Genomic DNA, 12,840 nt, shown 5'->3' with positions numbered 1-12,840 from the left:
AGAAATGTTGAGCTTTACCATTGGGCATAAACCATGTAAGACCCTGTATCACTGTCTGGGAATAAAGCTGGCCCTTTCTCTCTCATGGATTGCAAGAGGATGGTGGGCAGGGATGCAGTCATCCAATGCTTGGCTAAGGTTACAAGATCAGCCCAGTCAAAGCAGTTCCCTCACATGGCTGGCAAGTTGGTGAGGCTGTTGGTAGAGGCTCTTGTTCCTCTCCACGTGGTCCCTTTACAGAGTTGTTTGAGTGGAGGTGTGTGTACACTAGCTTCCCCCAATGCAAGCAATCCAAAAGAATGAAGTGGAAAGCTGCAATCAGTGCCTTTATGACCTAGCCTCAGAAGTCACACACCTTCAGCTGTATTCTATGGATGGGACCAGTACTGATTCAAAGGGCTGGAGGGGGACTACATTTCTAGAGGTGAGAATCACTGGAGGTTACCTTGGAAGCTGCCTACCAAGGATCCTAACATCTTAACTTTCCTGTAATATAGTTCATAAAGCAGGGATTGATAATTTTGCAACAACCTGTCCAATTCTAGTTTTGTGACATTCTGTTGTTTTAAACAATGTTCTCAAACACATCTGTGCACATGAGTGCACCTAAGCATTTAAGACTTTCTGTTCCACAATTAAAGTTCCACACATTAAAAACCCTCTGCTATATAGTATCAGTACATGAACTTCATTAGGGCATTAAATCCCACCTCAAGCTCTGTAACTTTGAGGAAACAGAGTTAAAGATGGCAGAGTAAGGCCAAGAAGTTTGACTTCTACTTACTGGTAATCTGTAAATTAACGAAGAAACACTTTGAGTTTTACCAAAAACTTTTAATTTTCTAGAAATCTTTATCTGTGTGCAATACCCGCCTGCATTAAAAAGATCTTGCAGACTATACTACTAACTTGCTGAAGGTGACTCAGGCGAGAGGATTTAGAGTGGCTGGGTAGAAATTCAGAGAGGTAAAACGGCCAAGTCACAGTGAAAGGCAGTTTTTTACGGCTAACTTTCACCTCTTCTGCAAGACAGGTGGAGGATATGCCTCTGTGAAACCTGTTCGGAACTTTCGCTTTTATTTTGCCACTGGTCCTGTTCTAATTAAAGTTTGCTCATTTATGGACCTAAAACAGAGTAGCCCTAGGTTTTGCCATTCTAGGAAATTTCCAGAGCACCAAAGGTTTAGCTGGGATACTAGGAAGGCCAGAATGGGGGTGGAGGAAGGACCAAACTAGTTCCCAAAGAAGTGAGGTTTTTACTCCCCAAATAGTATCCTTATTCTGGCAACAAAGGCTAAGGGCTGCTGTCCAACAGAGCTTCCCCCCTGCCCATTCCCCATCTCCCGAGCAGCAAGCCATGGTTGGTGACATATTCCCTTTAATATTTCTCTTGAGCTTGATTTTAGATAGCTTTCCGGGTGCAAAAACGTTAGGTCGGGTAAAAGGGTTCAATAACTGCTACATTTGACATACTTCTGTGCATCGAACTAAATTCTCATCTCCAATTTTCACCCGGGCCTAAGTGAGCCAAAAAAAAATCCCCAGCCCCTTCCCCCCCAAATAACCAAACCAAAAACCAAACACTACACCACACACACCAACACAAAAACCCCACGACTCTACAGAGGTACCCTTTCTTAGCAGACACGAACTTGCGCCCACCTCTGCTTCTCCCCTCGCTATTCTAAGGGCTCGGGTCAGAGAGAGCCAGCAAACCACGCAAAGGGAGCCGCACAGCAAAGGACATTGTTCACCAAAGACGAAACCGAGGTTACGCGGGCCAGTTCAACCGTCGCGGGGCCTCGCCCTCTCCACTTCGCTGAGCTCGGCCCCACCCCTCCCAACCGGAACTGCAACCCCCGCGCTCTGCGCCCCCACGAATAGCGTGCGGCTCGCGCCCGTAGCGAGCGCGCCCGCCCCGCCTACCCCGACGCACTGGGCAGGCGCAGGGCGCGCGCATGCTCCGCAGGCGGGCCGCTGGGGTCTCGAGTCGCTGCAATCTGTTGCGCCGCCGCCCGCGGGAGCCGGCAGATCCGGGTCTCGTGGCTTAGAGTGACGTGGTCAATCGAATCAAAACAGAGGAGGGGAGGAAGCCAGCGGCCAGGAGCAGCAGCGGCCGCGGCGTCCCGAGCAGCCGCAGCGTTCCGGAAGCTCCAGGCGGTCTTTCTGCCGAGCCTTGGTCCCGGCCCCCATCCTCCCCGCCCCGTCGGTTGTTGTCTGGGCGGGTGAGTGTCTCCCCCTCGACCACCGCCGTTTGCCGGCCCACCCTCCCCTCACCCTGATTTTCTTGGGGGCTCCTCAGGCTCTGGGGGACTGCGGCGGCTGCGGCAGAGCGGGGCTGGCTCCTCGGGCTCCGTGGTTCTCCGGCCCGTCTGGTGACTCTGCACCGGGAGAAGCCCGCTGCTGCCGAACCCGCGCCCTACCCGCCCCCCCACCCCCCCGGCGAAGAGCGAGGCAGAGAGCCTGCGATTTGGCTTTCTCTGCAGGAAACCAGAGTCGGGGCTTAGCAGGAAAGTGGACGGTAGCCACGGGTGGTTTTATTTTTAGGGCAAGACCGTCAGCTCGGGTGGAGGCGTATAATGGAGTAAAAAGAAGAGAGTCGTAGCTGGAAGGAAGAACCCACAAACCCTGAAATCCACACTGTATCATTTACCTCTCTTTCTCTAGGTTTGATGAATTCATTAGGATGCGTCCTTTGTTGTGATTGACGAGACAGGAAAGCTGCCTTCCAGAAAGCGGGAGCTTTTTTAGTCCTTATTGTGCGAATTGAAAGTATTCCTTATTTCTTGTTCAGTAAGTGGAACCAGAGCTGACAGTAAAGAGGTAGCACCCTTTATAAGCCATAATGTGCAGCAAACTGGTTACCGGAGCACTTGAAGTCCAGTGTTGCCGTTTAAAGCCAAAGTTTTCCAAAGTGGCTGCTTCTACGTGTGTTTGGATTTTAGCCAAGATGATGTTTGTTGGCTGTAGAAAGTCAGTATGGTGTTTTGAGTTGTCCTAGTTTGCAGAATCGAAGGTATGGCCTTAATAAGAGAATGTGTCTTGGTTTTTGCATCGCGAGTCGAGTGAGCCTCACGCCTGTAATACCTGCGTTTGTTGAAGAGCCCTTCCAGTTTTTGTGTTATTGTCAGAAACCGTTGGCAGCTCTACATACACAAGCCCTTTCAGGTGTTTTAGCCTTGAGATTTAGGAGGTGGTTTCACGGCCCAGTTCAGTGGAGATTGTAGAAAGCTTGTGTTCCCTTCCACTTCAGGTGATCTGCCACGCAGATTCCTCTGGTGTAGCCTGCTTCAAGCCCTGCCGCCCTCCGCACCCCTGGACAGTACAAAGGAGACCAGAGGGCCAAACCTCCTTTTCGCCCTAACTTGGGACCCCCCCCCCCTTTATTTGGTCCCCAGAGAACTAACTGGTTGAGGTGTTTCTTTGGTAAATGGCAAGAAAGAACAGCAGAAGTATGTGCTAATTGATTGCACCTTATGAAATTCAGGAAGAGTACTTAGGCATTTAGACCACTTCCTTGAAGGGTGTTTCCTTGTGTGGTAGATCATGGGCCTCTTAACAAATTTTTTTCTCCTGTGTGCTGTGTGTGCAGTTGAGATCTTTTTCCTTAATAACATAGCTAGAGGGACGCCTGGGTGGCTCAGTTGGTTAAGCGGCTGCCTTCGGCTCAGGTCATGATCCCAGCGTCCTGGGATCGAGTCCCACATCGGGCTCCTTGCTTGGCAGGGAGCCTGCTTCTCCCTCTGCCTCTAGCCTGCCACTCTGTCTGCCTGTGCTTGCGCTCTGTATCTCTCTCTCTAACAAATAAATAAAAATCTTTATAAAAAAAAAAAAATAACATAGCTAGAATCCTGCTGATTTGGATAAATGAAATTAGGTTGCCTTGAAGTGGGTTTTTTTTTTTAACCTTTTATGTAATGTGAACTGAATATTCTGGCTTACATGAAATAGTTTATAATTGGAGAATTATTACAGTTTATAAGGAAAAAGGAAGAAAATAAGTCCTTGATAATCCTGCCATCCAGAGATGATCAAAATGTTGGCAGTGATTTATATCCTTCCAGACTTCTTTTTTGCAGTTACACATTTTACACAAAAGTGATATTATACTGCATATGCTTTTCTGTAACCTGTTCTTCCTACATGGTAGTATTTTGGAGTGAGAATTTATGTTTTGGTGGAGAGGGACTTTTGGGCCTTAAATTTTAGGGTATATTCACTATGTGTTTGCAAAATCATAATGATTAAAATAATTGTTTTATTGTTTTTTTTAAAGATTTATTTATTTGAGAGAGAGAGAGAAAGGGAATGAGCAGTGGGGAGAGGCAGAGGAAGAAGCAGGCTCCCCGCGGACCAAGGAGCCCGATAGGGACTAATCCCAGGAGGGATCATGACCCTAGCCAGACTCTTAACGGACTGAGCCACCCAGGCGTCTCTAAAATCGTGGTTTTAAAAGATTTCCTCCCAGACTTCTTTGATAACATTAAGAAGTTAACGTGCATTGTGTGTCACTGTAATGTTTTCTTGTTTAACTCATGGGAGAGCAGGGACAGAATAGCCTAAGCTGACGATAGAAAGTTTAAAAGGGTTTTACTGATTTAGTGATTTGATTCAGGTAAAGCATTAGATCTGTTCCATAGTTACACTATGCTCCAGATGCTGACCACCTGGCCAGGCCTCTGTCAGTAAGGTCCTGAAAGATTTTACTTTATGAATCAAACTTAAGGGTGTTGGATGTATGCCTGTTTAGCCCAGTGCCTTCTTGGTGGTGCCAAAAGAAAGGAAATGTCCCCTTCACCTCAACTTCAGAGGATAAATATTTATTAGGAAGTATCCTAAATATGCTATTAACCCATTCACGTTCCTTAGTCATAAATATACCTTAAATCTCAATTTTTATTCTGTATCTCTTGGATAATGAGTCCCAGATGCTTACTACTTATTTTGCAACTTAGTTCTTTTTCTCTGATTTGCATTTAATTATAGTGTTTAATATATGTATTCTAAATTTGGCTACTACTTCCCTTTGCTACTGCTTCCACTTTTGCCAGCTCTCATGATCTCTTACCTGGCATACTGTATTAACCTCCTGGTCTCCTAACCTCCACTTTGTCTTTTTGTGGTGCATTCCCCTTACCACAGCCTAAGAGATCCGTTAAAGTGCAAATCAGATTATGTTACCCTTTTTTTGGAAACCCTTCCATCATGTTCAGAATAAAATCCACACTACATGTTCTGGCCCTGCCTCCTTCCCTTAACTCACCATATATCCCTCTGCTTAGATTAGTATCCGGGAGCCTGGCCACGTCAGTTTCTTCCTGTTTTCCAGCCCTACTGGCACTGTTGCTGGAACTTGCCAGGCTTGTTCCTGCCTTAGGGCATTTACACTTGCTGTGCCCTGTGGCTTCAGTATTCTCCAGATCTTGCTGTGGCTGATTGTATCATGTCATTCAAGTCTCAGTTCAGATGTTTTTTTTCTTTTTTTAAAAGAATTTATTTATTTATTTGACAGAGAGATACAGAGAGAAAGGGAACACAGCAGGGGGAGTGGGAGAGGGAGAAGCAGGCTTCTTGCTGAATAGGGAGCCCGATGTGGGGCTCAGTCCCAGGACTCTGGGATCATGAACTGCGCGGAAGGCAGCCACTTTAATGACTGAGCTGCCCAGGTGCCCCCAGATGTTTCTTTGAGAAGATTACTCCCTAATTATCTCTCCATTCTCTTTTCATAACATTTTGTACTATCTGGAATTTCCTTACTTATATATTCTGTTTCCTATACTAGAAATTCATCTGAGAGAATGAGGACCTTGTCTATCCTTTTCACTGTAGGAACTCAGTGAATGTTAGTTGAATGAATGAACTTGCTGAGCCGGTGTGTATTCCTCTTGAACATACTGTTTTAGATTAGTTCTTTGAATGGAAGAACCCTCGTTTTTTAGCCCTTTTTTTTTTTTCCTTTAAATAGGGTAGTACCTTGATTCTCTTACTTGATGTTTGGGTTAGAGAATGGCCACATTCTATTTTATGTTCTTGTTTTTTTTTTAAGATTTTATTTATTTATTTGACAGACTGGGATCACAAGTAGGCAGAGAGGCAGGCAGAGAGAGGAAGGGAAGCAGGTTCCCTGCTGAGCAGAAAGCCCAATGCTGGGCTCGATCCCAGGACCCTGGGATCATGACCTGAGCGGAAGGCAGAGGCTTAACCCACTGAGCCACCCAGGCGCCACCTTATGTTTTATTTTTATGTTTAATTTTTTATTCCCCCCACATTCTGCTTTAGACTTGTAGAATTAATCCCTGGGAGGAATGGGTCCTAGGAATATGCATTTTCAACAAGCCCTTGAGGTGATTTTAATGCATATCACTGTTTAAGAATGTCTCTTGATATTGTAATGGCTTTTCTCTGGGAGATTACTTCATGCTTTATAGTAGTAATGATAGCTACCATTTTGGGGAACACTCTTATATGTTAGGTATTATGCTAAAAAATTACATGTTTTTTCATTTAATTGCAGAACAACTCAGGTAGTTCTACTCCCATTTTACAAGTGAAGGAACTGTGACATAGTAAGTGGCAGAAAGTTGGGTTTGAATACATCTGTTAATCATTGTACTTGACTGCCTCTGAACTAGAGTTTAGAACTGTACACAGTACTTTGGTTTGAAAGGCCATGTTTTTGTTAAGGGTGAGATAGTGTATTCTGTCCCATTTCCAATCCAGTCCTTAATGAAGTCCGTTGTTTTGTTGGGCTTTTTAACTGAAGTTTCACAGGCAAAGTTGCAGAAGATGACCTCTGCAAACACTCCTAGGTCTTCCTGCTTTGTTGTATTGAGTGCCTATCAGGCTTAAATTTTAAGTATTTGAAGTGTTTTCTCCTTTCTGTGCATTACCTTGTGTTCCACACACCAGAAACCTGTCACTTTCTGTCTGCTTGTATAGTCATTTGAATTTTTCCTGCATTTTCTCCATTAAGTTGGGTGATTTACTACTTGGGACTATTACTTGATCATCGTAAACTGAATAGATTTCTCACTGGAAGACCCCTTTCCAAATGAGTTAAAAAAAATTTTAAATTTGTTTGGTGTGTTGGTTTTTTCTTAAGGTGGGGAACTTAATCTAGAGAAATACTATGTGTCTTTAGTCTCTTCCCAGTTTTTAAACCTGGTTGTTATCTGTGGAGGCTCAGGTCGCACAAGACCTTTACCCAAGCTCTGTCCTTGCCCACCTCAGGCTTCTGTAAATAGCCATATGTCTGCTCCCATCACTTCACCTTTTGTATTTAATTGTCGGTGGCTATCTGGCCTATTTCGTTGGGAGGCCCATGAGGTCAGAGAGGACCAATTAGATAATCAGTAGGCTTGCTGATGGAATAAATGAAGAAAGATCACAACTTTAATCTATGCTTGTAAAAGATGGTACATTGTTGAGAAGAATTATTTGTGATCTTTTCCCATATAATTTAATAGGACTTAGAACAAAACCTCAATATAAGATACTAAATTGTCTAAGTTGGTACTGACAAATAGTGCTCTATTAGTATATGGAATGTAAAGGTTCTGCAAAAAGTTTAGCACTCCCAACTGTTCTTTGTTATATTTTGGCTTATATTAGGATTTTTTTAAGATTACAAAACTTCTGGGGCACCTGGGTGGGGTCAGTCAGGTAAGCATCTGCTTTAGGCTCAGGTCATGATCCTGGGGTCCTGGGATAGACCAGGGGGGAGTCTGCTTCTCCCTCTCCCTGTCCCTCTTGGCTGCTCGCTTTCACTTGCTCATTCAGATAAATAAATCTTTAAAAAAAAATCATAGGGGCACCTGGGTGGCTAGGTGGGTTAAGCCTCTGCCTTTGGCTCAGGCCATGATCTCAGGGTCCTGGGATCAAGCCCCGCATCAGGCTCTCTGCTCAGCGGGGAGCCTGCTTCCTCCTCTTTCTCTGCCTGCCTCTCTGCCTACTTGTGACTTCTCTCTCTGTCAAATAAATAAATAAAATCTTAAAAAAAAAAAATCATAAAACTTCTGAGACTGTTAACTACTATAGGCTTATATTTATGTGTATATTCATGCTTTGGTCTACATAATAAATACTAAAACCATGTGAATAATTGTTTCTGTAGTTGGGCACATAGGAGTAGATTTTGCATCTGTGTAAAGGGCATTGTGGGTACTTTCAAAGCCATTTTGAAAAGTGGCTGAAAATTATTTTGAGTTTGAAATTAAAATACAGTTAACTGGTTGAATATCTGTAATAATGGCATTTACTATTTATGGTGATATTTATCAGTCCCTTGAGTTCCTTTGCATACTTTATGTTTACCTGTCACATCAGTCCTCTAAATCAGATTGTTATCCCTAATTTACACGGAAAAGAGGAAACAGGTTCTGGTGAGTTAGGTAAATTGCCCAGGATAAAGGACCTGGTACTGTTGAGATTCAAACCCAATTTTCCCTTGACCTTGGACTTTGTTGTAACGGTATTGACTAGTCTTTTGTCTTACAGAATCCTAGAAGTTAAAATAAGTAAACCTACTTGTTCCAGCTGTCAGAATACACTAGTAGAACTACTTTCATGAATTGATTTGTTCTATTTAAACCTGAACTGGATATGGATTTCTTTTCTTTTTTTAAATTTTTTTTTTTTTTCAATTTTTTCGACACAGAGAGAGAGAGAGATCACAAGTAGGCAGAGAGGCAGGCAGAGAGAGAGACGGAAGCAGGCTCTTTGCTGAGAAGAGAGCCTGATGCGGGGCTCGATCCCAGGACCCTGAGATCATGACCTGAGCTGAAGGCAGAGGCTTAACCCACTGAGCCACCCAGGCACCTTGGATATGCATTTCTAATCCATCCCTCTTAACACAAGACATCCTTGTTACTGAAAAGCTGCAAGAGATAGTAGTATATGAAGCCCAAAACAACAAAATCTATAATCTCATTCAGAAGTTAACTCTGTATGTGTATTTTCTTCCAATGTTTTATTTATTTATTTATTTATTTAAAATGTACCTTTGGTGTAAATGAGATACAATACCCACATAAGCTTGTGTCTTCATTTTGTTTTGTTTTAGTTTTTAGTTTGTTTGTTTGTTTAACTTAATGAGCTTTTTACCATGGCCTTAGAAACTTTCTAAATACTGGCTACATTTTATTACTGTTTTTGAAAGTTTTCTTTATTTTTTTAGTAACCTCTACACCCAATGTGGGGCTTGAACTCAGGATTCCCAGATCAAGAGTCACATGTTCTTCAGACTGAGCCAGCCAGGCATCCCTTTACTGGCTACATTTTAGAAGATATTTTGTATAAACTGATTACTGGAGGTTTTCAGTTAATGTTGAACATGAATGTAGTTTCCAGTTTTTGCCATTATAAATGATATTGTGATGAACATTGGCTCTTAAAAGTTACCCTCAGCTCTGAATAATTAGAGTAACCGGTCTAATAATTTTTAAAAAAATTATATATAAGACATTTTAGTGATTTGAAATGTAGTGACTTTAATCATAACTTGACAAGTGTATACCACATGCATGTACTTATACTTACTAGAAAATTTACATGAGAGTTTTTAATAGACATTGCCTTAGAGGAGAGGCGAGTACCTTTTACTTTGCCTTTTTTTTTTTTTACCTTTTTGTATTTGAATTTTAAAACTGTAAATGTGTATTACTTTAAAAAATTTATTTCTTTGAAAAATTAAAATCTTGGTTCTAAACTAATACCCAATTAAAAAATATATAATAGGGTTTAAATTTTGTTTATAACATTTTAAACTTCAGTGCTTTTGTTTTGGAGAAAGTTACTTTCTCATTGCTTATTTTCATATTGACTTTTCATTTCCTTTTTTAAATTTAGATCAAAGCACAGATGTCTCAGCTTTGTAAAAATACAAAACGAAGCTGATTTTTGCTTGACTGCACTCATTGACAAGTACTACATGTATAGTGTTTCCAGAATTTAATAGCTAAAATAGCTAAAATGTTTCAAGTCAGGATAGGAGTGCAGTAAACATCCTCATGGTATGTGCACCAGACTTAGAGGTCAGTGTTCTGCCTGCTGTCTTTTTTATCTTACAACATACTTTTTAAAATATAAGTTATTTATTTATTTATTTTTTGCATAGTATGTATTTTGTTTCTTACTCTTAGCAAAGGTAATGTAAAAGAAAGTGACCTGCTTAAAATTTTGAAGACTTTAAAAAAACTGTGATATTTATTCAAATTTCATTTTTTGATAGTATTGGTTTCTTTATCTCAGTGGTTCTGAGCATTTTTCCTGTCATCGTGAATGGCATTTATGTGCATCTATGTATAGAAATGTTATCTAGCCATAACATTATTGAGAGGAGTTACATGAGGTTGGAGAGCAGAAGCCATAATTCCTTTCTGTTGAAGAAATCATATAGGCAAGCAAATGAATGAGATAAAAAATCTTGATTCCACTCTTAATTTATTTGAATTATGTAAATCATTCACAAACTTACGACTTGTGATACACTTCACAATTTCAGAACACAGTAATATTTTGTAATACAGCTACTGAAAACTGTTTTCTTAACTACGTAACTTCTATCCACTGTGATTTGGGATGATATCATATGGAATTTTTCTGTCATCTTCTGTTGAATATTTGTTTTTAACTTAGGAAAAACAACCTTTTTTCCTTAGTTTAAAATTTTCTTATTCAGAATATGACTTATATGTACTTATTTTTTTATTTTTTAAAGATTTTATTTATTTATTTGACAGAGATCAAAAGTACGCAGAGGGGCAGGCAGAGAGAGAGGGGAGGAAGCAGGCTCCCTGCAGAGCAGAGATCCCGATGTGGGGCTCGATCCCAGGACCCTGGGATCATGCCTGAGCCAAAGGCAGAGGCTTTAACCCACTGAGCCACCCAGGCGCCTGACTTATATGTACTTTTGAGTAGAAATTTTAAAAAACATTTCGGAGTATGAAAATTTTGGTTATGATATTGGTTATGGTATTTGATTATGATATGAATATAAACAAAGATCATTTGTTTGAAAAGTTTTCTTTGTTTGATCATTCATGATAAATCTTACCCCAGATCTTGAGAGAATCTTCGGGATTGTACAAAAGTAAAAAACAGCCAGAAAGGGAAATTCATAGGTGAGGGACCAAGATTCAGAACAGAGGACTTCTTTCTGCTCTTTTTCTTTTATGCAGAAGAGTGATAGCTGAGCCTTACGGGAATACAAACATACCAAAGCAGTATACAGAGATCTTGGGCTGAGATTTGAGGATAAATTTCAAATCTAAGGGCTTAGAGTTGAATTGGCCTAGAGCATTTTATAGCTTAAAAAGCACTCTTGTACACATTCTCATTTGATCCTCAAAACAACCCTTTAAAAATAGTTTCTGTTATCATGCCTGTTTTATAGATAGTGAAACTGAAGTCACAGAGAAGCTAATTTATCCTTTTCTCAGTAGTGCCGTAACTTGAATCATGTATCTAAGATGAACTCTTTCTGCTATCCCATGATGTTTTAGCCTAAGGTGATTCCTAGAATACAGTCAAATAGGTAAGGGAGGAAAAAGGTCACTGAGGAAAGAGAAGGTAGTGTCTCAGACATAGGGAAATAGGGACACATTAACTGAGTTTCCAGAAGAGTGGTGGCAGCCCTGGGTCGCGTGCCGCAGAGATGTGGAGGAATTGAAGAGCTGAGGAAATTCTTGATGACCTCCAAGTGTTAAGCTTTCAGAAGCAATGGGATAGAAGGTTAGTTGAGGAGAGTAGTTCTTTTCTTCGATTTTAGCTTTCTCCTGAGAAGTCATTTGTCTGTGACATTTATTTTGGCTGTTAATTATATGCTGGTATGTAATTATTATTCTGTGGGTTAATTATAATTAATAATTAACTTGATTGCAGGCTCTTAGAGGTAGGGGATGCCTTTTATTTCTTTAATATCCTCTAAATTCCTCTTCCAGTTACTTAGTCCCCTGAAACTTGTTAGATATATCCTTCCGAGGAAAGGAGAACTAAGAGAAGACATGGGTTTGAATCCCATGTCTGCTTGGTGATGTTGGGTAAGTCGCTGAAGCTGTCTGGGCCTCAGTTCTTTTGTCTTTAAATGACAAGGTGAGAACTGCTGCATCCCCAAAGTTTTAATAGTACAACTTGACAAGTTGTGATTTGTTGAATTATGAGTAAGCAAAGACTTGTCATTCTCTCATGTGTATCTTACCCATACAGTGATGTCTTACACAACAAGCCTGTTGGTCACATTCACCTTGTTTCTTGTATACATTAGCATTCCACTCTGTGGAAAGTATTTTGTTGTTATCCTTTCTAGCCTGCTTTAGTTTTTTCCTTTTGAATTGTATGCTCTCTTTGAAAGGGTGTTTTAAAGGTTTTTGTTATCGTAAAAATATTTTGTAAGAATTTCAGAGTTGGGTTTTAATTGTATTTTTTCTTGTAAATGGCTCTAGATGGAACAGTATAGGGTCATCCTGTTGGGATCGGTAAAGGAAATACAAGGAATTTGTAACTATAATTGCTTGGCTATTAATTTGAGTTTTAGAACTTGTCATGATAGAATCCACGGAGTCTTAACTCCTAAGAACAAAGAATTGTGACTATTTAGGCTATATAACGGGGTTTATTTCAACATTGAAATTTTTAAAATGTCTTTAACTTCTCCCAGGCATAGCTTTAGCACAATTTTTAGTAAATGATTGACTAATTTGAACTTGTGTCTGCTTCCTTTCCTTGCCCGTTTCCCATCAGAGATGCAAATGTGTTTAAAAGTATGTCATTAGTAAGAAGTAATAGGAAGTCAGTTGATAGTTATGTAATTTCTGTATTGCTCCGAAGGGATCTTTGTAAGAG

The 12,840-nt window shown here is 40.8% G+C and overlaps 1 protein-coding gene and 1 long non-coding RNA gene across 3 annotated transcripts in view; one reads left to right on the top strand and one right to left on the bottom strand.

Annotated features, from left to right (window-relative positions):
* The window catches only part of LOC132005532 (uncharacterized), a 58,234-nt gene extending 54,671 nt beyond the window's left edge, over positions 1-3,563 (bottom strand). Inside the window, exon 1 of the long non-coding RNA XR_009400821.1 lies at positions 2,654-3,563. This is a non-coding gene — a long non-coding RNA (uncharacterized LOC132005532). The remainder of the gene's footprint in view (positions 1-2,653) is intronic.
* SMIM14 (small integral membrane protein 14) overlaps positions 1,954-12,840 on the top strand; it is a 71,237-nt gene continuing 60,350 nt past the window's right edge. For both annotated transcript variants that reach the window (XM_059382726.1, XM_059382737.1), the window contains exon 1: positions 1,954-2,225. The gene's annotated coding sequence lies outside the window, so the exon portion shown is untranslated. The remainder of the gene's footprint in view (positions 2,226-12,840) is intronic.

The sequence above is a fragment of the Mustela nigripes genome, chromosome 1, assembly GCF_022355385.1.
Source record: "Mustela nigripes isolate SB6536 chromosome 1, MUSNIG.SB6536, whole genome shotgun sequence".
NCBI classification, from domain to species: domain Eukaryota; kingdom Metazoa; phylum Chordata; class Mammalia; order Carnivora; family Mustelidae; genus Mustela; species Mustela nigripes.
The sequence above is the reverse complement of the archived record's forward strand: the minus strand, read 5'-3'. Positions and strand labels throughout refer to the sequence as shown.